Source organism: Ambystoma mexicanum, chromosome 1q (genome assembly GCF_040938575.1).
Source record: "Ambystoma mexicanum isolate Mex_15411 chromosome 1q, UKY_AmexF1_1, whole genome shotgun sequence".
Taxonomy (NCBI): domain Eukaryota; kingdom Metazoa; phylum Chordata; class Amphibia; order Caudata; family Ambystomatidae; genus Ambystoma; species Ambystoma mexicanum.
In genome coordinates this window covers 1249583789-1249611411 of record NC_090922.1, presented here as the reverse complement: position 1 = coordinate 1249611411, position 27623 = coordinate 1249583789, and positions in this window count along the sequence as shown.

The following is a 27623-nucleotide window of genomic DNA, read 5'->3' as shown; positions in this document are numbered from 1 at the left end:
CACCGTTGCTGTATGTTCTCGCCATGGAACTGATTGCCCAGTACCTCAGGACGGACTATAGGGATGCAGGTATGGAAATAGATGTGGTCAAACACTTAATATTCTTAAACGTGAATGACACACTATTAAATATTCAGAACCCAGAGGGTAACCTAGAGCTGCTACTGGAAGCCTTGACGCTTTTTTGCAAAGCTATCTGGGATCACCAGCAGCACAGCTAAATCAGCATTATTCCCTATAGTGGGACTACACAGGGTAGCTCGCAGAGTGCTGCCTGTGCTTGCCCTGCTGGGGAAAGAGTGCACAATCAGATATTTGGAAGTTAACGTGTACCATGACCCAGCGGAAGAACTCAGACACAACACGCTACATGGATTAGAGGGCATTAAGTGCTCCATGAAGTTCTGGGCTAAATGACCCCTCTCTACGATGGGGAGGGCGGTCTTGCTGAAGATGGTGTTGTTGCCTAGACTACTACACTTCTTCGTATATGTACCGTTTTACATATCCCGACCCTTTTAGAGCCCTGAAGGGTATCTGCAGAGGTTTCTGTGGCAAAATGGGGAGAATAGAATACTGCTGTCATTGTTATGTAGGTTGTATGACGAGGTGGGCATTAGGGTGCTGCACTTTGAATTATATCATATAGCAGGTCAGCTGAAATTTGTAGTGTACTGGCTTGCTGAGGACCCTACCCCAGGCACACAGATGTTGCAATCCATGGGGCGGTGTTATTATTTAAAGGAGTTACTGTGGTTTGAGGGGCCCAGCAGCAGCCATGGGTCTCACCTTGTGGCCTTAGGGGTGAAAGTATGGGACAGGGCTTTGGCAGGGATGGGGCTGAAGGACCCAATCTCGGCACAAATTTCTTTAGTCTCAATAGTGACATCTTCGACTCAAGCAAGAATGGGAATACGTACATACTGGGAGGCCTGCGGGGTGGCCACTATAGGGAACTTGTTACAAGATAACGCTTTCAAACCCTTCCTAGAGTTGGCAAGGCAGACAGGCATGCACACCGGCCAATATATACTATATGGTACCATCAAGAGAGAGTGCATGTGTAGGTGGCCCGCATACAGCGAACTCTTAGAGAAGCATTCAATAGTAGATGTGCTATATGACATAGCAGAGGGAAGACATACTAGATCAATGTTGTATGGCCTCCTACTGTCTAATGGGCCTACCCACCTCTAGTGACAAGGGGCAAATGGGATGAAGACTGTGGCGTAGTTTTCATAGAAGCACAATGGGGGAGGATACTAGGATATCATAAGAAGGTATAACGTAATGCGCGATTACAGCTCATACAACTACTTGTGACACACAGGGCATAAAGGACACCTCAACGGATCTCGTGGTTTCCAGGGGTGGCGGCACAAGGATGTCCCAGGTGCAATGCGACTGAGGAAGGGATGCTACATATGTTCTGGGCATGTCCAGTGGTGGGGCTATTTTGGCAGGAGGTGGCGTTTAGACTACAAAAAGGCGGGGTGGAATTGGATGTGCTTTCCCCAGGAACATGTTTCTTGTGTTGTTTCTCACACCCAAAACATGTTAGCAAAATGAAGGATCTCACGTGTATCCTAGACAAACGTAGAATTGCTGGCATGGAAATTGGCCAAAGGCCCTGGGCTAGAGGGCTGGTGGAGTGACCTGTACAGATGGGGAGTGGTGGAATGTGTGGCATAGAAGCCGGCATAAGGGAGGGGTCATGAGGAAGCCAGGTGGGAATCACGGAATGGGAAATCTTGGTATGATCTCTGTTCACTGAGGCTACCACGGAATAAGCAGAGGCGGATTTATCTGGACAATGGTGCAAAGGGCTCCTAACTGTTTGCAAGGGAGTGCATTTTAGTATAAGCATGATACAGGCAAGGTTTGGGGATAGGATTGGGGCAGGTGTGGGAGGGAAAAGGTGGGAATTTTGGGCTAGGGACTGGGACGTCCAGAATGTGACGAGGTATATGATGTTCTTGAGTTAAGTTTTTATTTGTTTTTGTTAAAACCAATAAAATGAAACAACAAAATATGACCATCAGGGTTGCTCTGATCCAGTCTTGTAGGGTTGCATAGCAACCTATATAAACAGGAATGGGGTACGCACGACGGACCACTATCATACAGGTCCAACATCTAAGGTCAGCATTTATCTACGGACAGGGTAAGTCATTCTGTAAACATCTACCTAGAGTGCACTGGGTTGTTGGTGCAGTTTTGGGCACAATGCAAGATCATCCACATGAAATTGCGCAAAATAGCATGTATGTAGAGAGTAATTAGAACATTTTTGCTTTTTTCATCATGGGCCAATACCAAATGGAGCCCCTGGCAAACAAATGAATCCCTGAAAGGATACAGTAAGCAGCTCCCACGGCTATGGACAGAAACAAACAGTGTCAACAGCTGTACACACTGCTCTAGCACCTAATCATATCTCCAGCTATGATATTACAATTCAGCTGGGCACGGACACTACTTTCATGTTTCCAAACCAGATGTGCATGAGGTCCACGGAATCTGCACGGTATGTGTCGCACTGAGGGTTAAAAAAGAAATTTTAGGCATAAATGCTAGATAAATAAACCCGGAAACAGACCTTTTTTAATTCCAGATGTTCATCTGCATTTGTGTCAGGATTTATAGGTTCCTGGTTGGAGCTCCTCTGTTGTTTCTTCTGCGAGGACTTTTTGGCTTTCTTCTCCTTTGTGGATTTCTTTTTGTGCTGGTCTCGTGGAAGAAGGGGTGAGCCTCCCCTAACTCCACCCTGCCCAATAGACAAAGCAATCAGGCAGAGTAACCCCGGGGAGACAACCCAAATAACAGGAAAAAATCCCCTACAAGCGGAAAAAAAAACCTGTAGATGTTGTGCGTGTGTTGGCCAGATGGAGAAGAAGGATCCAGGAACTTCGGGGACAGAGGAACAGTAAAGTCCGGAAGGAAAGAAGAGAAGGCAGAAGAGCAACTGCATGAGAACCAGGATCCAGGCGAAGGCAGCAAGGAAGGAGGGAACAGCCAGGAGACCTCCAAAAAGGGGGAAGAACAGGAAAGCAAGGTAACTCACAAGGTAGCGCTGAGCTGGGCACCGGAGTAGCGAAGCGTTGAGATGCAAGGAGCTCTGGCTCTGCTAATGCATGTAAACACACTGTGTGGAAGAACTACACGGCGCACAGCGATGCCAGAGTAAGCCGGCAGCAGCCATGTTGTGAGGAAAAATGGCACCCGCAAATCAGGAATTGTGTCTCCAACTGGCCAAATGAGTCCTGGGACGGTAAATCATGACAATTTGTGTCACAGATATTGAACACAGGAACCCACTTGAAGGGGATTTGAAATAACACTTCCGTCCTAATGAAGGCTGTCACAACAAGAGCATTATTCAACTGCTCGTGAGGCCGAAAAACACTGACAGGCCAAGAATATAGTAGTGCAATACACACACAATATTGAACCAGCCTGGTGAATTAGGCCGTTAGACTTAGTTATCCCTAGTCGAGTGGTAGTGAATATAGTTTTGTATAATTACACCAAGATTTAAACTAGAAATAATTGCACATGTAATGTAGTGCACGTTAACTCCTGTGTAACAATGTTTTGTTTTTTGTCATGAATGTCTCACTCGCAATCATTGACTATCTGACACATGAAATGTATAGATTAAAATTACTACAAATCATAGATCGAGAAGTTGAATGGGTCTGTGTGTTTTCGGAGTCGCCCTGTTCAATTGTGTGTTTATGATGTATTGACACCTGGAGTGAACAGGGAAAAGCCAGGTGCCCTTTTTTCGAATACAACTATCCCTCCTACAGAAAAGCAAGCCCTTCCTATCAAATCACACACACATATATGTTCCACCATAGGGAAGACTTTGTTAACACTTATTTACAAATCAAAGTGTTTAGGTACGGGTATCCACAACAGAAATCCGGCGGGGCATGTCTGGCATGATGATGAAAAGAAAAGAAATACTGTGAGCAATGGCTGGTTAGAATGAGCCATTATTTATTTTAGTAAAAATAATTATTTTGGTCTAAGAAAAAAACATATCATATGCATGGGATTAGCAAAATACACAAGGAAAATATAACAACAAATCACTCATCATCAATTGTAAATATATGTGACACTATGTAGATTTCCATGAGGACATTTTCTTCAATACAGTTGTATCCCCTGGGACAGTACCTTTAGAAAAAGGTCATAAATATTGCATAGAAAAGAATAAAATGTCCACAGAGTGTAATGCAGAAAGAAGAAGGCACAGTAAAGAATTTAAGTTATAGAAAAATGTTCATAGACTTTATGAAGCATATATGTAGACAGAACCACTTACTCTGTGGTTAATACATAATGTGTCTCTCCTAGCTTTGAGACTCCAAGGTTCAACAGTTTTATTGCCTTAGCCTGAAGTCCGTCTTGAATCAGTGCAGCGTTGTCAGGAAAGTTATGTGCAAGCCGAAAGGCAGTGTGTTAGTGTGTCATCGTCATGGGAACTGGTGACGCTGCTGTGTGAAAGGTGTGCCAGTGTAGTCTGCATCGGCAGTGTGCGGAAACAGCTACAGTAATATAGCTGTATCACGTGTGTTTAAGGCTTCCTGTTGGTATCGCAACAAGTGTACATTTGAATGTTTTTTGTCCAAACGGGTGATGACTGCCAACGACCAACCGTTCAGGTAGGCAGCCGATGGTAGTGTTGTGCATCGAAGGGGAATATGTGTGAAGCTGTGTAAGCAAAAACCGTATATACATCGTTGTGCATCACTGTCAATTCTAGATGGAGCAGAAGTGATTACACTGTCTCAAGTAACTCCTGGAAACACTTGGGTAATGTTAATTAAAATGTGTGTCGCGCATGTGGGTACTAACTTGTAGGTCTCCGATGTGCAACAGAGTAAATTTAAATATGGGGTAAGAATTCCTCATTCAAACCATGAGTGTATGTATCCAGTTTATGTATCCATCAGATTTCTTTCTCCAACAGGCTTCTTTGCACTTTGGGTCCAATGTTTTGTTTTTTGTCATATATGTATCACTCGCAATCATTGACTATCTGACACATATACTTGTAACGCTCACCTGATTCCCGCAGAGGCGCCTGTCTTGACTGGGTGAATGCCGTATCTTCAAAGGTGATGTGTAACACACGGTTGGCTCTTTGGGCTGGACCTCTGTGCACTGTATGTCTGACTCGAAGAGTAAGATGTCTGCAGATAGAAAATATGGGATTAATGAACTGGGGTTATTGGGTGCCTCTCTCCTCTTCCCTTTCTCTTCTCCTGTGGAACCCCAAAGGTTAACGCCCTTACCTTAGGTAAGTGAACGCCGAGCTCTCCATCTGCCTCGGGGCAGGGTGCCGTAACCAGTTTCTTCACTGGATAAGGGTGCAGGCCTCTTGACCTCAGAGGACTGCTGTCCGTCGTTAACTGCACGAACGGTAAGTTCTGGGCACTTCAAATGTCTTAAAAGTCTTTTGTAATGATATCTCTTGTTTTGCAGGGTTCCGGCGATGGCGGATGGCGGGCTGATGAGAGTTGAGGATCGAACCCGCGTGAGGAATAGAAGCGCCTGGAAGCACGTAAGTAAGCGCTTGTAGCCTGCTTCACGATGCGCACTAACTGTCCCTTTTATCTTGCAGGTACAAGTTCGGAGCTTTAGAGAAGCTGAAGGGTGCTGGAATACCCACTGGATTCGGCGTGGGAAGGAGTAATGGCACGTGAGTAATAAAGTTGCCCAATGTCTTTAAACGCACCTTCTTTTGTCTTTCAGATGCAGGATGCAGCGCCGAAGGCCTCCGGAGCGTGCGAAGAGCTGGTAAGCTTTTGTCTTTCAGATGCCGGAATGCAGTGCGAAGACCTCCGGAGCATGCGAAGAGTAGGTAAGCCTTTGTCTTTCAGATGCGGAATGCAGCACGAGGCGTTGGTGACAGCCGATGGACCAGGTAAGAGATGCGCTGCCACTGAAGACCGTAGTGCTAACCTGTTCTTTCTTTGTCTTTACAGGTGCTGCTGAAGACTGGATTCCAGGATGGTAAGCCTTTGTTCCCTTAGGCCCAGGATCAGAAGCAGAAGACACGATGAGCGTTCTGCTGCAGAGAATGCAGAATAACGCAAAGCAAGATTCATCCATCGGGTGTGGTTTAAATAGTCTCCTGTAGTGCTTAGGTGTCTCCTTCCACAGCCACGCCTAGGTAAGAAAAGAGTTCCTGCTTTCCAGAAGAGTTCCAGTGTTCTGAACCTAGGGAGTGGCTCCTGCCCCACCCAACAGGAAAAGTAGTCCCAAACAGAAGAGGATCAGGGGTTCAACTGGCAGGTAAGTAAGCAGCATGGTCTGCTGCAGGTAAGTCCACCCAAGCATTATGAGCACTTCCAGCGCTGGGACTGGGCATCTTTATGAGCCTGGTGCCACTGGCGCCAGGACAGGGTCCAAAAGGTCCCAATTGGGACTGGCTGGCACTCGGAACCGGGGTTATGGGTCTGCTTCCAAGGGAGTCGGGCAAGTCCTGATCTTTTGGAAGCAGAGATCATGACAGCACCCCCCCTCAAGGCCCCTCCCAAACCGGGTTTCTCCGGGGGTTTGGGCTTGTTAGGAAATGTTCGATGAAATCTTTTGATTAGACGAGGCGCGTGGACATATTCTGCAGGTTCCCAGGATCTTTCTTGGGGACCGTAGCCTTTCCAGTCAATCAGGTAAAATAGTTTAGATTTGGAGATCTTGGAATCCAGGATGCTTTTGACTTCAAACTCGAGTTCTCCATCAACTAGAATAGGTTTTGGAGATGTAGTTAGTCGGGTTTGAGGTTGCACGGGTTTTAATAGAGAGACGTGGAAGACCGGATGTATCTTCATGTGAGGGGGCAAGTCCAACTTGACCGCTACTGGATTTAATATGGTAGTGATGGAATAGGGACCAAGGTATCTTGGGTTGAATGTGCGTGGTCCTTTTAGAGGTAGATATTTGGTGGATAACCAGACTTGATCTCCTACTTGATATTGGGGGGCTTCCTTCCGATGTTGGTCTGCTCCTTTCTTGTATTGTTCTTTAGCCCTTTGAAGGTGAGAAACGGCTTCCTTAAAGGCTTGGGTGATTGTAGAATGCAGGTGGTCTACTGGTGTTCCAAGATCTTGGAGTGGATCCAACTCCGAGGTTCGAGGGTGACTACCGTATAAAAGAAAAAACAGGGTCTTCCCAGTTCCCGAGTGGACAGAGTTATTGTAGGCATATTCGGCTATCCAAAGGATATCTTTCCAAGTTTTTTCAGTTTGTTGTAGCATGCAGCGCAAATACTGTTCCAGAGTTTGATTGGTCCTCTTGGTTTGTCCGTCGGTTTGAGGGTGGTGGCTGGTCGAAAGTCTCACATCAATTTGAGCCGACCGACAGCAACTTCGCCAAAAATTAGAAATAAATTGACTACCTCGATCCGAAATTAGAACTGAAGGAAAACCGTGCAGTCGGACGATGTTTTCGAGAAATTCTCGGGCCAGAGTTGCTGCTGTTGGTAAGCCTTTGAGTGGAATGAAATGCGCCATCTTGGAGAATAGGTCCACGATTACTAGGATCGTATTGTATCCGGAGCATGGAGGTAGATCGGTGATGAAGTCCATAGAAAGCGTATGCCAAGGGCGAGGCGGGATGTCAATAGGGCGTAAGAGGCCGGCTGGTTTTTCCTTTTGACTCTTGTTTTGGGCGCATACTCCACAGGACATTATAAAGTCTCTGATATCTTTTTTCCAAGACGCCCACCAGGAGTAGCGCTTGATCTTTTCCGAGGTCTTGGTCATACTGGGATGTCCTTCCATTAAAGAATCGTGATAACAAGAGATTACCTTTTTCTGTAAATCTGTGCTGGGCAGGTATAACCGTTCTTGGAAATATAATAGGTTGTCCTTCACCGTAAAGTCTTTTCCCTGCAGATGCCAATTCTGTATGTCTGCTGGAGTTACCAGTAGCCTGGCTTTATCCTTAACTTCCTCTATGGATTGTGTGGCGATTACACCTAGAATTCTTATTTCGGGAATGATAGGTACAGGTTTAGGATTGATCAAATGTTCTTCCACTCCCATCCGAGAAAGGGCATCAGCTTTACCGTTTTTTGTACCAGGTCTATAGGTAATTATGAAGTCAAACTCGGCAAAGAATAGTGCCCAACGGAGTTGCCTAGAGGATTGAGCTTTTGCGGTTTTCAAATATTGCAGGTTTCGGTGATCTGTAATCACAGTAACGGTGTGTCGGGCCCCCAGAAGATAATGCCGCCAAGCCTTAAAGGCGGACTTGATAGCTAGAAGTTCCTTATCAGTAATAGTGTAATTGATTTCAGGAGGCGAGAATTTGCGGGACCAAAATGCCACGGGATGCAACTGATTGGTTACTGGGTCCTTTTGTGATAGAACTGCCCCCATGGCAAGGCTCGAAGCATCAGTTTCAACGATGTAGGGGAGTTCTGGGCGAGGATGTTTTAAGATCGGTGCAGAGATAAATCTAGTCTTCAAATTCTGGAAAGCTTGTTCTGCCTCGGTAGACCATTCAAAACGTTTGTTTTTCTTTAACAAGGCGGTGATGGGCTGGACTATTCGAGAGAATTCGGGGATAAACCTGCGGTAAAAGTTAGCGAAGCCTAACATGCTTTGAACACCTTTTACGGAGGATGGCGATGGCCATTTGAGAATTGCATCGACCTTCTTTGAATCCATACGCACTCCGCTAGGTGCTAATATGAATCCCAAGAATTCAACTTCAGTCACGTTGAAAACACATTTTTCCAACTTAGCGAAAAGTTTGTGTTGGCGCAATCTCTCGAGGACCATTTTCACGTGTTTCCGATGTTCAGTTTCCGATGAAGAATAAACGAGGATGTCGTCAATGTAAACAACAACACACACATCTATGAGCTCTCTGAGGACATCGTTCATAAAATATTGAAAGGCGGCCGGGGCATTGCAAAGTCCGAAGGTCATGACCTGATATTCAAATAGCCCATACTTGGTGCGGAAGGCCGTCTTCCATTCATCGCCCTCTTTTACTCGTACCAAGTGGTAGGCTCCTCTAAGATCCAGCTTTGTATATATGCATTCTTTTCTGACTTGGTCCAGGAGTTCAGGGATCAAAGGTAACGGATATCTATTCTTAACAGTGATCTGGTTCAGGGCGCAATAATCTATACAAGTTCTAAGGTCCCCTTCTTTTTTTGGAACGAAGAACATAGCTGAGGAAGCAGGGGACTTGGAAGGACGAATAAACCCATTAGCTAGGTATTGATCCAGGTATTGTCGGAGGTGAAGATTCTCAGGCTCGGTGAGGGCATAAATTCTACTACAAGGAGGAGTAGATCCAGGTATCAGGTCTATCTGGCAATCATAAGACCTATGAGGAGGTAGAGAGTTAGCCTGATCCTTCCGGAAAACATCTTGGAATTCTAGGTATTCAGGAGGTAACTGGGGAGCCTCCGAGGAAATTGCTGCCAGTGCAACACCAGGTTGAGGGTGACAAGTAGAGACACATTCTGGAAACTGAACCGTTCTTGCTCGCCAATCGATCTGAGGATTGTGCTTCTCTAACCAAGGAATTCCTAGAATAATCTGGAACTGAGGGGCCTTGATCACATCGAACACAATCTTCTCATGGTGTCCATCTTGACTTACTAGCGTCACTTCTTGGGTGGTATGCGTTACTGGTCTGGAGGCTATCTCCGTACCATCCACCATAGTAATGACGCCCTTTACAGCCTTTGGACAAAGAGTCAGATTCATCCTCAAAACCATTTCATGATCCACATAATTGCCGATGGCACCGCTGTCGACGTAAGCTTCAATCGCATGTAATCGATCCGGATGTTCAGGGCTAATGAGGACCATAGGTATCACAAAATGCGAGGTCACGGAACTGGTTTTAACTCTCGGCAAGAGGACCTCTATTCTTGTCGGGCGAGGTCGTTTCCCTGCTCAGAGTTTGTGACACTGGTAACTGCAGCTCCTACTGCCTTCTTGGCTGGTTTCACCGGACAGTCTCGAAGAAAGTGCCCCGAGTTTCCGCAATAGAGGCATAATTGCAGCTGTTTTCTCCTTTCCCGCTCCTTTTGTGTTAGTGGTCCTTTCAGGCCCCCTATTTGCATGGGTTCCCCGGAGTCTACTCCTTTGGTAGGAGTTGGTGGTTTGGAAAATACTCGAGCATCAAACTTGGAACGATCGGCCTTCCTGTTCTGCAGTCTGTGGTCAATTTGAACGACTAAGTCAATATAGTCCGAACAGTCTTGCGGGGGATTCACTACTTGGGCTAACACATCTTTGAGCTCTCCACGTAGACATCTATAAAACAGCGTAATCCTTTTGTCCTCAGGCCATCGAGTTTCCACTATCAGTCTGTTGAAAGACGCAATATAAGCCAAAAGGTCTTGATTACCCTGTCGCAATGAAAGGAGCTCATTGTCCAAGGCCTGCCCCTGTGAATGTCTTGCAAACAGTTTTTCCATACTGAGCTAGAGGGATCGACCAGTCTGCCGCATTGCCACTAAGGTACGAAAGCACGAAAGCTACCTTAGCTTGATCAGTTGGAAAGGCTGCTGGCCGGCATAAGAAGTGCAACCGGCACTGATTAATAAATACTGCAAACCTCTTTGGGTCACCAGAAAATCGTTCGGGCGGAGCCAGAGGTACATTCCCAGGTAGGTTGATCTGCACTGGGTTGCGTAGAGGATGTTGAAGGAAGATTTGCCCCTGATGCGGGTAATGGAGTTTGTCCGGCTTGTGACTGTAGCAATTGTCTAGCGAGATCGTCTGTTCGCTCCTTGTAAATAATCAGTTCCCTTCTCAGAGTATTCGTTTCCTGACGGGCTGCATGCACTTCTGCTCTTAGTTCCCCAAGTAACTGGGCTAGCTGGTCGGTATCCGAGGTTTCCATAGCGCCTGGGTGGGAGTTTTGCGGTAGGCTTTGCGTTCTGTAACGCTCACCTGATTCCCACAGAGGCGCCGGTCTTGACTGGGTGAATGCCGTATCTTCAAAGGTGATGTGTAACACACGGTTGGCTCTTTGGGCTGGACCTCTGTGCACTGTATGTCTGACTCGAAGAGTAAGATGTCTGCAGATAGAAAATATGGGATTAATGAACTGGGGTTATTGGGTGCCTCTCTCCTCTTCCGTTTCTCTTCTCCTGTAGAACCCCAAAGGTTAACGCCCTCACCTTAGGTAAGTGAACGCAGAGCTCTCCATCTGCCTCGGGGCAGGGTGCCGTAACCAGTTTCTTCACTGGATAAGGGTGCAGGCCTCTTGACCTCAGAGGACTGCTGTCCGTCGTTAACTGCACGAACGGTACGTTCTGGGCACTTCAAATGTCTTAAAAGTCTTTTGTAATGATATCTCTTGTTTTGCAGGGTTCCGGCGATGGCGGATGGCGGGCTGATGAGAGTTGAGGATCGAACCCGCGTGAGGAATAGAAGCGCCTGGAAGCACGTAAGTAAGCGCTTGTAGCCTGCTTCACGATGCGCACTAACTGTCCCTTTTATCTTGCAGGTACAAGTTCGGAGCTTTAGAGAAGCTGAAGGGTGCTGGAATACCCACTGGATTCGGCGTGGGAAGGAGTAATGGCACGTGAGTAATAAAGTTGCCCAATGTCTTTAAACGCACCTTCTTTTGTCTTTCAGATGCGGGATGCAGCGCCGAAGGCCTCCAGAGCGTGCGAAGAGCTGGTAAGCTTTTGTCTTTCAGATGCCGGAATGCAGTGCGAAGACCTCCGGAGCATGCGAAGAGTAGGTAAGCCTTTGTCTTTCAGATGCCGGAATGCAGCACGAGGCGTTGGTGACAGCCGATGGACCAGGTAAGAGATGCGCTGCCACTGAAGACCGTAGTGCTAACCTGTTCTTTCTTTGTTTTTACAGGTGCTGCTGAAGACTGGATTCCAGGATGGTAAGCCTTTGTTCCCTTAGGCCCAGGATCAGAAGCAGAAGACACGATGAGCGTTCTGCTGCAGAGAATGCAGAATAACGCAAAGCAAGATTCATCCATCGGGTGTGGTTTAAATAGTCTCCTGTAGTGCTTAGGTGTCTCCTTCCACAGCCACGCCTAGGTAAGAAAAGAGTTCCTGCTTTCCAGAAGAGTTCCAGTGTTCTGAACCTAGGGAGTGGCTCCTGCCCCACCCAACAGGAAAAGTAGTCCCAAATAGAAGAGGATCAGGGGTCCAACTGGCAGGTAAGTAAGCAGCATGGTCTGCTGCAGGTAAGTCCACCCAAGCATTATGAGCCCGGCGCTTCCAGCGCTGGGACTGGGCATCTTTATGAGCCTGGTGCCACTGGCGCCAGGACAGGGTCCAAAAGGTCCCAATTGGGACTGGCTGGCACTCGGAACCGGGGTTATGGGTCTGCTTCCAAGGGAGTCGGGCAAGTCCTGATCTTTTGGAAGCAGAGATCATGACAATACTGTATAGAGTAAATTTACTACAAGTCATAGATAGAGAAGTTGAATGGGTTTGTATGTATCCGGAGTCGACCTGTTCAATTGTGTGTGTATGATGTATTGACACCTGGAGTGAACAGGGAAAAGCCAGGTGCCCTTTTTTTAATACAACTCTCCCTCCTACAGAAAAGCAAGCCCTTCCTATCAAGGACCAGCTTCAGATGCATTGTAAAGACCCTGGTGCCACTTATTTGTATGGGGAAATGCTCTGTTTACCGACGTACCCAGCACAGCCCTAGCAGCTATGAGAAGGGTGCTGCATGCCACTGTCCGCCACATCAAAAGTCTCTGCTAATTCAACCACATAATACAATTGAGTAAAGGTCTGCTCCTTGAAGTTCACCCTCTTTGCACACTATTAAATGCACCCCACCGAACCCAACCAGCCTAGTATCCCTCTTGAAGATCAATCTTTACAGTGCACTACCTCCCAGCCCCCATCCCCCATTCCCCCTCTCAGCACTGTTATATGATCCTCACTAACTGTAAATGTCAACTATGTCAAGCTACCCTAAATGGTATGGCAATGATAAATGCTATGTTGTAAGGCCTGTTCCACTACCCCCCACCCCATAACCATCTAATGTAGGCCTGTAGCCCCCACCGAAGTTGCTTCCCGAAGCTTGGTTCACGCTCAGTAAATATCCACAATAGATGTAAATACAGCATTTTCTTCTGAAATCTATTGTCCAGATGTTTCTTTTTAAGAACAACACCCAGCCCTGATGTGTGATACCCCTACACACTGTTATCCCAGCAGCAATTGTCGATGCAGCAAACACAACCCTTAGCATGTCTTTACACTCATTCTCATGTTGTACCACACACCCACCTACTTAATGTGAACCATGAAAGATCTTTTCCTGCTCCCTATGTTATAAGGGATTGTGTTGCAACATGATCTGAACCATTAAACAAAGTCCTCCATCTTCAATCCTGAGAGTGAACTCTTGCCTGGTAAGCTTGAAATGTCAGCAGGGCCTATGATGAACTCGTGCCAAAGCCGGGCACCACAACTCTTCTTAATGTTTAATAGAACCTTATTGAGAACAGAAATACCATTTGCGGCTGTGTGTAACAAGGCGGCACACTGCAAGACTATTTCATGTCCACTCTGATGGGCACAAACCTGCGCTGATCTTATTGAATGCTATTAAGATCCAGAGGGGAAATTATATTAATCTTATCTATTTTATGGTTGTATTTTACTTAAAGATTGTGGCAATTTTAAGATGTATTGAATGATGTGTTCTAGCAGTGTACATGAATTTTACATCTTTTTTATGTAAATGTGTTGTTTATGTGTTATACAAAGCCTCATTTTGGCTAGATGTATATCTAATAAATTACAAATTAAGATCCACCCCTTTGCATTTTTATTAAGACGTTATAGGAAACATATTTTTTCTATCCTATTAAAAAATATATTATTTGAAATGGATCTCAATTGCATGCACAATCATGACAGATGTAAAGGTGGCACGATTCCATCCAGACTCCTAATATACGGTTCATCTTGCGGTTATTCTGTTTTACCTTTCCCCACTCTTGGCTGCCCAAGGATATGCGCTGTGCCAACTACTCACCCACTCAAGCGTACTGCTGTGTGCCATCATATCTGAAATCTGGCAATTTAACGAGAGCACAGTTTTCCCTAGTGGCTCCCACCCCACATTGGCCACCATCTGTGCTTCCGAGGGAAAACCGATTGGACAGGGCAATCAATACCTTTTTGGCAGACAATACATCTTGTATTGATCCACCAGATGTGTCACCATTGAGTCACTGCTATGAATGGCACCACGTAACAAGGATTGGCAAAGCCCGCAGTTTTCGCTTTTGTGGTATATGTGTTCCACATTTTTCAGTCACTGCCACGATTGATGACGATAAGATAGTAAAAGCTGGGAAATAGTGCTAGTACCTAGATATAATACGGCAGTGCTTGGCAAATACCTATCTGATGTCTGTACAAGAACCAAAGTGTTGTTTCTGCCAATGCTTGTTTTTAACATGTATTCAGTACAAGGAACTGCTGCAAGGAAACACATACTGCTTATAAATCAAGACACTGGAAGCACACTTGGTAAGACAATTCTAGCATACCACAAGGGGGGGTTATCAGGTTTATAGCTGCAATTAAGCCACTACTTTTCATAAGGCTTCTCAGAAATCACAGCGTGAGAATCAAAGAAATGCCAGCATGATGTTTTTTGAGGCCGAGAGGGGCAGGTAGTGGGTGTTAATGGCCGAAGGGAGTAGAAAGGCCATTGGCAGTAAATATGTGGCTCAAGAACCAAACAACACCGACTGGCTGTGCATCCGTCTTCACATCTCATCTCTCTCCTTGCTTAACTTCCGGTGACAATAGTTTTGGCTAATTGAATTCCCACTATTTCCGCAGACGGGTTCCCGAAAGGCAGCTTTCCTCAAATGGTGACATGTCGGCATTTGCCGCATGAGTGTTTTCCATACAGAGAGGGAGAGGAGGGAAGAGGACAGCAGGGAATGGCGCACAGTGAAAGGCAAGGAGAGGAGCGAGGGTGTGGAGGTCAGGTTCCATAAGTTGAGGAGGAACGGAGAAAGGTAGGGAGGGTCTCAGAGGAAGGAGTGCATGGGCCTAGTGGGAGATCAAGGGCTGCAACAGTGAGGGGGTCAGAAGGGAAGGGGCAGGTGTTGGTGGGCAGATGGCCGGGGATTGCAGTGGTATTCCCTGCACAACAGGAGAGTCGGAGATACAGTGGGACAGAAGAAAGTGGCAGAGCCAAAAAGGGGTACAGGAAACCCGGTTCCGGGCAATAGAGTCTGCGGGCAATTTTCGTAGAACCTCTGCTTATAGTCAGCACTTTCAGAGGCAACTAATAGACAAAACAAAACAGAAAATGGCCTCTGCTAAGAACACCTAACTCCATGGACCAGCTGAATATCTAAGTCCAATGGACCAGCTGAATATCCATAGCTAACAGTAAGCAGATTACATGGCACACAAGTATGATGCCAAAGACAAATCACTGCTACACTACGCATTGTGTGGCAACTAGGAAAAAAGCACAACCAATTGTTGCTGTGCTGTATGGGGTCAATTTCACTATCCTCCACTGGTTCTGCATTTTGGCACTGTTCATCCTGTAACTCTTCCAGAAGGGCAGTTTTTGGTGCTGCAGATTTGATCCATGATAGATGGTCCCAGGCCGAGTTTACCGAATACTCTATTCCAGCTGATCCTTTTGCCAGCTGCAACCTTCTATCATGATCGTCGCCTGCAACCCGATTCCTGCTCTTGTGCAGTCAAAGGAGTTTAGAACAGTGAGATATCTTGGTCACTCCGAAGTGAGCAACCACAGGAATGTCATGAGCCAAGTCCAATAGGATCCTCCTGTGGTGCTGGGTAACAACACATCTCCATTTACACCCTGCATCCAAAGTCATGGCCTCACTATTCATGATACCCTTCTCCCAGTACATTTTGAACAAACCAGGGGCCTCACCCTGAGCTTGCAAATCTACCTGCTTGCACAGACCCATCAGAGTAGGACAATTTCTGTTTCTGTCAAACGTGAGCCTGACTTGGGCCACTAGTTGAGAACAACTTGCTTAGGCATAGCAGGGAGCTCAGATCTGAAGCAACCGTGCCGTCCATCCCAGGTTCATTTTCTACAACAGTAGGGAACCCTGAGATTACTGAGCCTTTCCCTACTGCAGTAGGCACTTTCTATGGCCGATAGTCCCTCTACTCAGGAGCAGGTGACACATTGTACTTGAAATCTGGACATGGAGCTATTGCTGTGACCAGCCGCACCCACTGCCCAGCAGGAAGAGCCCTCAGGCTCTAAGGCCTCAAGCACCTCGTCTCTGGTCACTTGCAGAGCCTCCACTCTAATGACCATTACAATTATCTCAGGATCAGGAAGGTCATTTCCTAATAGACACACTAATGGAATGGAGGCTTGTACTGCTATGGAGCACATTGAGGTTACTCCCCTTCAGCTAAACTTTAACATCATCAAAAGGCATTGGATGGGGCCATCAAACTCTATGACATTTATTGATTTATTTATTGATTTATTTATTTATTTATTTATTTATTTGGATTTATAGAGCGCACATCTGCCCGGGGGCATCGTGGCGCTAAAGAAGTCTTACTTGTTACGGGCATACATGGTGAATATACAGATACACAGATTTGCATAGAAGCATATTTTCATACATTTGCTGTTATTTCCATACATACAGTGGTGAGAATACAGGTGAGGCGGGGTTAGTTGAACAGCGTGGTTTTGAGTAGTCTACGGAAGGCATGGTATGATGTTTCGTTCCTTAAGGCTGTGGGGAGTGCGTTCCAGTTTTTGGGTGCTAGGTGTTGAAAGCTGTACCCACCGGCTTTGCTTCTTTTAAAGGTGGGTACATAGGTCTGGTTGGTCATGTGTGACCTGGTAGGTCTAGTGGAAGTATGGGGGGTGATCCTTTCAGAAAGATAGGGTGGGGCATTGGCAGAGAGGCATCTGTGGGTGATGGCATGGATTTGAATAGTATGCGCTCTTTTATAGGTAACCAGTGTGCTTCTTTTCTGGCTTGGGAGATGTGCTCCCTTTTTGGAATGCTTAGGGCTGCTCTTAGAGCATTGTTTTGTGTGACTTGCATTTTTTTAATGTTTTGTGCAGACGTGCCCAGGAAGAGGGCGTTGCAGTAGTCCAGTTTGGTACCTACTGTGGCTCTGGCTACATTCAAGCAGTTTTTTGAGGATAGGAAGGGTTTAACAGCGTTGATTATCTTAGTGGTGAGTGCAGCAGAAGAGGCTACGGCATTGACTTGCTGTGTCATAGAGAGAGTGGAGTCAAGATATACTCCTAGTGTTTTTACTGCAGTGGAGACTGTGATGGTGGAGTTATCAACGTTAAAGGATTTGTATAGAGGCGGGAGTTTGTTTAGTGTTTCTTTGGTGCCAACTAGTAGGATCTCTGTTTTGCCCCCGTTAAGGCAAAGTCCATTGGCTGCCATCCAGGTTTGAATGGCTGTGTATATTTTTGTTAGTGCTGCGGCGTCTTGTTCATATACCCCAGTAAGGGGGAGCAGGACTTGTGTGTCGTCAGCATAGTTAGTGTAAGCTATGTGGCGATGGTCGAGGTCATTGAACAGTGGGAGGGTGAAAATGTTGTATAAGGTGGGTGCAGTGCAGGATCCCTGTGGGACGCCACAATGGATAGTGGTTGGGGTAGCGTTTGCCGAATCAGAAAAGACTTTCATAAGTCGACCCTCGAGGAAGGATTTGACCCAGGAGACGGCTTCAGGCGAGAAGTGAGCTTCATTTTTGAGTTGCGTGCCTAGGATGTCATGGTTGACCAGGTCGAAGGCAGCAGATAGGTCTAATAGTAGTAGGAGAGCCGGTTTGCCTTTGTCCATGATGTCGCTAAGTTGGATTTTAAGGTCTAATAGGGCCGATTCGGTCCCATGCCCCGGGCGGAAGCCCGATTGCCTTTTGCCTAAGATGCGATTTTCTTCAAGGTAGTGCTGTATTTGTGAGTAGGCGACTTTGTCGAGGATCTTGAGCAGGAAGGGAACTGTTGTGATGGGTCTATAGTTGTTGGCGTTTTCTGGATCTAGAGTGGGTTTCTTGAGAAGAGGGCGCACCCAAGCTTCTTTTAGGCTGGTTGGGACTGAGTTTGAGTTGAAGGAAGCATTGATGAAGGATTTGAGGAATGGTGCTAGTGTTTCAACGCAGTCTTTGACTAGTTTGGCGGGGCAGGCGTCGCCTTTGCAATTGGAGGGTTTGATTCTGTTGACGATATCGATTACCTCTTTATCTGAGACTTCTCTAAATTTAAAGGGTGTAATGTGACTTATCTTTTTGTTCTCATTCACTGTTTCCTTAAGGGATGCAGCTACGATTTCCTGAGTGAGATTTTTGTGATGGTTTAAGATTTTAGCTTGGAGGAGTTCGATTTTTTTTAGAAGGGCTGATTGTATGGTGTTACACCAGGCTTGGTCTTTGACAATCTCTTGGGACTTAGTGGCCGTTGTGGAGAGTTCCTTGAAGATAGCAAAGAGCTCTTTGGATTCTGAGGTGGCGTTGGATATTCTATCATTATAAGATGCAGATTTAGCTGCTATAATGCTTTTTTTGTATTGGGTGGCCAGTGATTTGTAGGACAATAGTGAAGAGGCATTGGGCGCTTTTTGCCATAAATTTAGGGCTTTGCGTTTTTTGCTTCGTAGTTCTTTTAGTTCTGCTGAGAACCAGGTATTGGAGTGTTTGGAGTTTTTGGATTTTTTCTTTTGTAGGGGGCGATGATGTCTTTGGCAATGCTAATGGTAGTTTTGTAGATATCTGCCAGTGCAGCTGGGTCAGATGAGGCAGGGAGGTTGTTCGTGAGAGGGACTAGATAAGGTGAGATGCTTTCTTTGGTGAGGTTCTTGGCGCTCCTGGCCATGGCTGGGGGTGCGGGCGTGAGTTTTTTTTCCGAGTTGTTAGGTAAGGGGATGAAGAAGTGAATGAGAAAGTGGTCGGACCATGGGGTAGGCGTGGTGGAGCTGATGTCGATGCCACAGTTGTGGTCAGCTACCCAGTCAAGAGTGCGCCCTTTACTGTGGGTAGGATGGAGAACTTTTTGTACAAAGCCCATTTCTTGGAGAGCTTGTGCTAGCTTGGTGGATGGTTTATCTTTCTGGTCGTGGAGCCCTAGGTTAAGGTCTCCTAGGAGAATGGTTTTGGTGGTGGTTTTAAGGTTTTCACCTAGCAGGTGTGTGAGGTTGTCCTGGAAGTCCAGTAACGGGCCTGGTGGGTGATATACTAGATTAAGAGTGATAGTGGTGTTGGGAGATAGTGCGATCTTGTCTGATAGAGAGTCAATGTTGTCCCCTAGTTTGGAGGGAGTTTGTCTTAATTCAAGGTGGTCTTTGACTATGAGTGCCACTCCTCCACCTGTGGATAATGTTCTGTCCTGTCTGAGGATGGAGTATCCAGGTGGGATAGCTAGTGAGATGGCTGGGCCGGCGGCGATGTGTAGCCAGGTTTCGGTGATGGCGAGAATGTCGAGGTCAAGGTTGGTGAGAAGGTCATGGATTTCGGTGGCGTGGGCGGGGAGGGATCTGGCATTAATTAATGCACACTGTAAGTCTGGGCAGGGTGTGGGAGTGGTATTGGGCCTTTTGGCTACTTTCTTGGGAGTGGGTCAGTTTCTTGTGTTCAGGGGTAGCTTTGTTTTCAAATCTGCTTGGAGGGGTTTGCTGCTAGTGTCTGGAGCGGAGGCCTAATTTTTCAGGGCGCAGTACATAAACACAGCCAACAACAGACAGGGCGCACAACATGCACACGGGACAATTGGCATTACCAACAATAAACAAGTAGCTGCCTAGCTTCACTGATGCAATAGGTTTACTTAAACAAGTGGGTTTTCAATTTTTTGCGGAATGCTAGATATTTAGGGGCCGATTCATGGAACAAACGTGCGCGAAAATCTTGGCGCAAGTATGAAAAAACCAGCGCACGCGCTGGCGTGCGATTCATGGAAGTCCCTGCCCGTGTTACCCTCGGGGTGTGCGCCAAACCTGTGCGTGGCGCACACGGGCACACACGTCATTGCACCATCCCGAACGCCGTGCGCGACGCACACAGGGAAAGCACACAACATCGGCGCACACACCAAAAAGGGGGCGGGACACGGGGCGTAACACGCGGAATGGGGAACAACGCGTGAAAGAGAAGGCAGTACTGGGGAAGTACTGCAGGGAAATACACGGAACGCCCAGATGCACGCGAACAACGCGTATTCATGGAATCGAATACGAGAAACCTGCGCACACCAAAAGACGTGCATAGGCGTCAACACGTCTGCCACACGAAGGCAGGCGGTAGCATCCCCGCGCACAGTATAAAAGTGCGTGCAAACAACAAACACGTATATCCAGCTATGATGAATGCCCCATTTGTCGCAGCACTGATCGTGGGACACCGCAGGAGGAGGAGAATAGCCAGGGCCCGCATTTTTATTCCCCGGACTAGCCTTTTTGGGATGCCTGACGACCAGGTCTATGGCAGGTATAGGTTTCCACCCTGTATCATCCTAGACCTGGTCAGGGAGTGGGAAGATGACCTTACATCCCCCACCCTGTGCTCCCAAGCATTGAGCCACTTGGAGAAGGTGCTCAATGATCTCCATTTTTTGGCCAATGGGTCAATTCAGCGGACAACTGCCATAGTGCGGGCGGTCTCACAGGCCACGCAGTCACGCTGCCTACACCAGGTTTTGGCAATCAGCACTGTGCACCCCTCAGTCCACAGGCATATATACATGCCCAGAACACCTGCAGAAAAGCAGGCCGTGGTCCAGGACTTTTACAGGGTGGCACACTTCCCCAAAGTGCTCGGTGCCATAGGTTGCACCCATGTGGCCCTACGTCCATCTATCAAAACCACAAGCACTGGCATTCCATCAACGTGCAGGTCGTATGCGATGCTCAGGGAATCATCACCTAAACTACCCTGGCTCTACCCCTGACAGTTTCATATACAGAATGTCTGCCCTGAGCCGGGCCCTGGAAGCTGGGCAACATGGCGACACATGGCTCCTAGGTGAGTAAAAATGCCTGTGCACATGCATGCATGTCACACACAGCCAAATACACAAACCCCACTAATCACAACCATTATCACCTCCCCAGGGGACAGTGCCTACCCTCTGAGCAACCACATGATGACGCCAATCTGAAACCCCACCACACCACCCCATGTAAGATACAACACTGCCCATATTGCAACCAGGTGCATAGTGGAGCGCACATTCGGAGTGCTCAAGTCACGCGTCCGCTCCCTTGACCGCTTTGGCGGCCAGCTACTATATGCATCCCCAGTAGTGTGCAGGATCATTGTGGCAGCATGTGTCGTGAAGAATGTTGCAACACGGCGGGACGTATCGGTGGACATGGTGGTGCCCCCACATCCCCAACCACAGGCACAGGCACTGCCCATGGGAGGGGAAAGGGCACCCGGACCCAGCTGATGGCCACATTTTTCACCTAAACTCCCATCCCTGCGGAGTGCACACAGGCCTGGCACACAGGCCTGGCACACACCAGGTGACAATCGATGATGACAAAGAGACAGTCAACTGTCACAACCTTACCACCCTGAGAATGTTGCCACAGAAGTGCTACATTGTGTGCATCCCTAGCTACTTAAACATAACCAATCCTGTGTGACCAAAAGGAACACATGCAAGGTGTGTATCACACCCCCCCGCAAAACAGGCCATCACAATCCCTGGTATGTCACCCAAACCCTCCCAACCCACATCACCCTTGTCTGCCACACCATGACATGCAATAGAAAAAGGCCAACACATGACCAATAAGATACGAAGTGACATGTCATAAATGAAAACTGGCACGAGACATTGATGCCTGACATGGAATCAGATGTAATGACTGACCAACAACCTCCCACACATACAAAGTCAGACACAAATGCTTTCCACCAGTCGTAGCATGAACACAACACTGAACGCCTGTTCACATGCACATTGGGCATGGCAAAATCCCTACTCCCGAGCCCGTGTGCTGTGTGTGTCTCCTGCAACACACTGCTCAGCACACAGCACATTGAGCAGCCATTGTGTTGCAGATACACCTTGAGCATCACATGAAAATGACAAATCAAATCAATAACCAAATGACGCATGTACAGGATACCCAAATGGTAATAGATCATGCGCTTCAGGGACACAGCGGGCCCGAGAATGCAATCTGTGTGCACCTGTGGCCATGGAAGGGTGGTTTTACGTGTGGTGGATCATTGTGCAACTGTGTGTGTCATTAGGGACATGCACTCAATATATGCGTGTGAAATAAAGTGACCCTCAGTGTCCCGTACACATCACATGTGAACATTGCCCCTGTGAACACCCCAGCATGTCCAACTACACCAATCCCCTGACACCTGAAAAGTAAAGACAACACAGGCACAGGCATTGACCAGCACAACACATCATGTACATAGTATGTGGAATAAAATGAGGCGCCTGGATTGTTATCATTAGAAGAATCATAATACCCTCTGGTAGAGAACCATTGTTTAGTATTATCCCCTTTAGGAATCCACTTATTCTGAGTAGTACATTATTGAAGTAGACACTAGCCACATAAATGTATTCTGCCACCTTTGTACGCATTTACAATTTGCTTATAGAATGATATGTTATGACTTATAGTGCTTGCCATTAGGAGAGAAACATGCTAGACACTTTGCCATTTGCAATAGAATGACACTTGCACGTATTTGGAGTGCCATATTGTGCTTTAGAGACACAGAATATTTGCATCATGATTTGCTATGTATCTATGTTTGCATTAGAATATAGCGCTTAGGCTGAGAGAGAAACATATTGTTTGCACTAGGAGAGAGAATGAATGAGGCCTGGAAAAGAGCCATTTAGTACACATGTATGCTTTGTAGAGACACATGAAGAGACTGTTATGTATGTATGTATGTTAAGTATGCACGTAGAATGAGTTTGATTATGTAGTTAGCGCTTGCATTGTGAGAGAAATCGTAAACGTTAGGAAGCATTTAACACAAGGCCTATGAGCCATTTGCTGATGGAGACACACAGAAGTTGTTCGCACTGGGCTCAGCGCGAAGATTGTTATGGAACACTGAAAGATAAGAAGTCACCCTTGTGCGAGTGTGGAGAGAGAAGGGAGCCTAATCAGCTTGGGCTCTGAGCTTCGCGGAGACTGCGAGCGTGGGGGCTGCGCCAAGGAGCGACATGGGGAGATGGGAGGGAGTGCTTATGCATGAGAGAGAGATGGCCTATTTTCTGGACAGAGAGAGAATTTCGTGATGCCTACAGTGGAGAAAATGGGTATGAATGGGGAAATAGATGGTATTTTGCACTGCAGACTCAGATGGCCATGGGAGAGATACGATGTTCAATGTCACTTTGACACTTTTTGACACAGGACATGCCGTGAAAGTACACGCAAGCAGACTGGCAGGCATTGTTAATGCTGACACGAAGGGAATAGACATTCTTAGTAGAGAATGTATGTAACCATAGAAATATGTGCGTCATTGGAGACTATAACCAAGGGGGAGAGGAGAGCCCGTTAGTTGTTGGTTGCTGAAAAGTGAGTTCGAGAGAGTTGCTGAAGGAGTTGGCTGGAGTTAGTTGCTGGGAGTGATGGTGCTAGATGCGATGAGAGAGAGGTGTCTTGGTGCAGCAGAACCTGATCTGGCAGATTGAGAGCTTGGCAGTTGGGAGTTACCAGAGTTCTTGAGGCCTGCCACTGACTGACTGATTGCAGAGTCGTGCATAGAGGAGAGACCTGGCAAAGACAGAGCTGGAAACACATGCAAATGGGAAGTATGGTTTTGGCCTAGGCTAAACTGATTGATTAGAACAGACACACACACACAAAGAGCTTTGGGTGAAGGGGAAATCAGACAGGATTGTTTAGAGTGAGAGTGTGAAGGGCTGGTGTGGATTTGGTCCTGCATGAAGGAGATGGATGCTGACACTTGCATTTAGACTGCATTAGACATTACAGGCTTGTATTAGAGACCTGAAAGGCTTATAGTTATTGCATGGTAGCTTTGCACCAGAAGCATAAAAGGTGCAAATTAGACATAGCAGTAGGATTGTCTGCATTGTTATGCTTTGCATTCTATGCTTGCATTCTGTGTGATCATCAATAAATGTATTTCATTGTTATAATTGAATCGATTCATGTGTTATCTTTGTGTTGTGTCTTATGTTAATTTTGCCCACAGTAGTAAGATAGGAGTAACGCAGTGCACATAGGGCCTGAGATACGAATGCAGCAGAGGGGGATAGTGATCCATAACCCCATTGTCTGAGACCGGAGCATGCTTGCCCAGGGGGGGGGCAAGACGATGGTTAGGGGTTTTGATTTTTTCAGACTAACAAGTACCGCACAATTACAGTGTCAGAGTACCCAAAACACTGTAGCCCAAGCTAACTGTCCAACAACAAAAGGCACTCCCTCATTTACACATCACTGTGACCTTCTGAACAACTGTGTCTGGGGTATGTAGCCTTCTTCCTTCAGTTCTACCTGGCTACAGGATCACCCTACCCCTTGGTCTCCATGTTCCAGCTTGCATGTAAATAGGGTCCAGCCCCCTCAGAGGCCACCTTGACTGGTAAAAATACCAAATCGCAGACAACTCCAAGGAGCCAAACCCACAAACCAGGGGAAAAGCCTGTAGGCACCAAAAAACCCTGGAAGAGTCTCCAGTAGATGACTTGAAGTAGCAGGAAATGTCAAAACACATGTACAAGGACAATGATAGAACAACCAAGGTAGCACAGTTGAACAATCGTCCTACAGGATGGGTACCATTTACGGTACATAACATAGAATGAGGATGCAACAACTGATGGGTAGTGTCACAGCTCCAGTGTCCAGGCGTAGGAGTGGCACGAACCAACCACCCCCTCCGTGGTCTGGGTGCCTGCAAGGTCAAACTTACACAGGCCTCTGAGATCCCGGTGGGGATGGAGGGTCAGGGATATGTTGTTTGGACAGGCATTGGTATGCAGGATAACCGGAAAGAGGGGCAGGAGAGGGGAGTCGGATTGGCAAGGGAAAGTAGTCAAAACACGAAAAACTACTATTCACAATAACACATACTCAATCTGAGAAAACATGTTCATCATGCACTTTGTACCAAATAAGTTAAGCCAAAGAGAGACGTATCTCTGGGGTAAGTGCCTGCCTCCTGCCTGCGCACTCTCAGGTCTGGTAACAAGAGCAGTTCAATGTTGCAAAGAGAGCGTGAGTTACTAATCTGAATGTGTGTTAACAACACACACACACAACACCATCCATGCCCCAAAGTAAGTGACTCCTCCACAAACAAACACTCCTGTCTGCTGCTTTGTACCCATACGTTAGCTTGGCCCCCTCATGGTTCATACACTGTCAATGCAGTAAGGCAGGCGTATGTGGGCGCGCGGGAAATGGAAGAGCAGTGCGTCAAGAATCACACATGATACAATGGTCCCTGGATGAGCTGCTACACACGTATAGCGAGGTGTAACTTCAGTACAAGTTGTGTTCTGGCAGCCGCGGATTTCAATAGGTAGTGCAGGTGGCAATTTGGACATGCAAATGATATGCAGTGCACACGAGTCTGTGCCTCGCAGGGTGACCCTGTGTGCTGTATCAGTTTCTGGCTAGGAACGCCACTGCCCTAATAACTCTGCTTCAATGGAGCAGGGTGTACTCGAGGATATGTTCAATGGCCCCTGCGTGTGCCCCTGACAACTTGTAAAGCCACTTTGCATTTGGCCCTCAACGCATGTCAGCTATACTGTGCACTTCTCCAACAATACCTGGCAAAACTCCCCAGCACTGGTGCTACTTAGCATGCATGTGCATGTGGCCTGCTGGAAGGTTGGCTGCGGTGTGGGCCCTTGTGCTGCTCACCTTGCCTGGAGCTCCTGGAAACACATCTGCTTCTGTCGTACGTCTGAGCACAAGCACTGTGCTTCTGCTTGCGCACACATGCACATGTCTGCACCACCGAACGTGGCCAGTCATCAGGATTACTTGTCCCTGTGTCTGCTAGCAAAGGTAGTGTGGAGGCTCATTTCCCTGCAGAAAGGGCATACAGGATATTAATAAGGCTTGAAAGTTCCCTGTGTGTGTGTCTTCATGCTGGTTGTCACTGGGCCAGGTTACAGACCTACATCCAAACTTCTCCCACCATCAGTGTGACTTTGACATGCCAAGGGTACAGGCTACTGTCTACAGCATGAAGTGCATCAAGCAAATATACAGGCAATAAAATAACATACATCACAATCCACATCAATTAATGGAGACATCAATCACGTACTCACCCAAATTGATTACAGACATGGGGTGGATAAAACGCTATAGATCCCCACTAGGGGTGTTAACACAAGTAGTACAGCAGAAGACAGGCCACAGTTATGACGAAAGTCCAAAGCCCTTGTGTAAATGTTTGTTACACCAAACCATGCTAGCAAGCCCATGGATAAGAGAAGCAGGAGTGGCCTATGTGAGTCAGACCCCCAAGCTGCAAACACATACACGAGACAAGCTCGAAGGGCCCAGCTGGAACAGACAGTGGATGCTTTCAAAAGCCACAAAGCACCACACCGTCACATGAATGCACAATAGACAAACAATATTAAACTATATTAGCGAATTAAACTAACAATTAACAACCTACATAACCTAATTAAAATAACTATCAAATAGTCAATATTAACTAACTAAACTAAAATCAAAAATCAAAAATGGCCACATATGACCTGGGGGGGAGAGGCACCCAGGAGGGCGGAGGTACAGGGCGCACATCAACACTCACATTCGATGATGTTGAGACAAAAAAAAAACCTCTCCATGGGCTCAACGCCTGCACAGCCCGACCTGTGTGGGTGATATCTAGTCGTCCGAGTCAGCCTCTTCCTGAAAAGGTTGACGTGGCACAGGAGCCCGGCCACGCCTAGGCGCAGCTTGCCCCTCGTCGGCAGCAAGTCTGCTGGACGGGTGAGCCTGGTTCTGTGCAGCGATTACACGTAGGTCAGCATGCAGAACCTCCCGTGATACATGTGCTTCCTCTTGCAAGGTAACACGTGTAACATGGAGTTCTTCCTGCATGGCCTGGCTGGACAACTGATGCACCTCCTGGCAAGCATGTAGCTCAGCCGAGATGGTAAGCTCAAGCTGCTCAAACCTCTCCTCTGACCGCTCCCTCTGGGACATCAAGAGGACACCCAGAGTGGATCTGAGGGGCTCATACTCAGCCCTCAGGGCCTCCATGTGTGCCTCTGCATGAGAAGCAATTGCTTGACGCAAAGACAACATTTCAGCCTGGCTTGCCCTGTCTGCGGCCGCCATGCCCAGCCTGAGCGAGCGGCCCATGGACTGTGCCGCCCGCTGCTGGAGAAGCACCTGCCTAGCAGGGTGGAGCATGGATTGGGCCACACGCTCCATGCTCACAGCGATGTTTTCCATTGCTGCCCACTGGCGTTCTGAATTGGCAGTTACCCACTCAGTATACCTCGGGTGCGCGCAGCCACCGCTTTGCTGGGCTTGACACCTGTGGGTCCCAAGGACTGGCCGTCCTTGTTGGGTCGGCACCGTCCGCGGCTGCAGGACTACATTCCCCTGTCGACGTGATCTACCAGGCG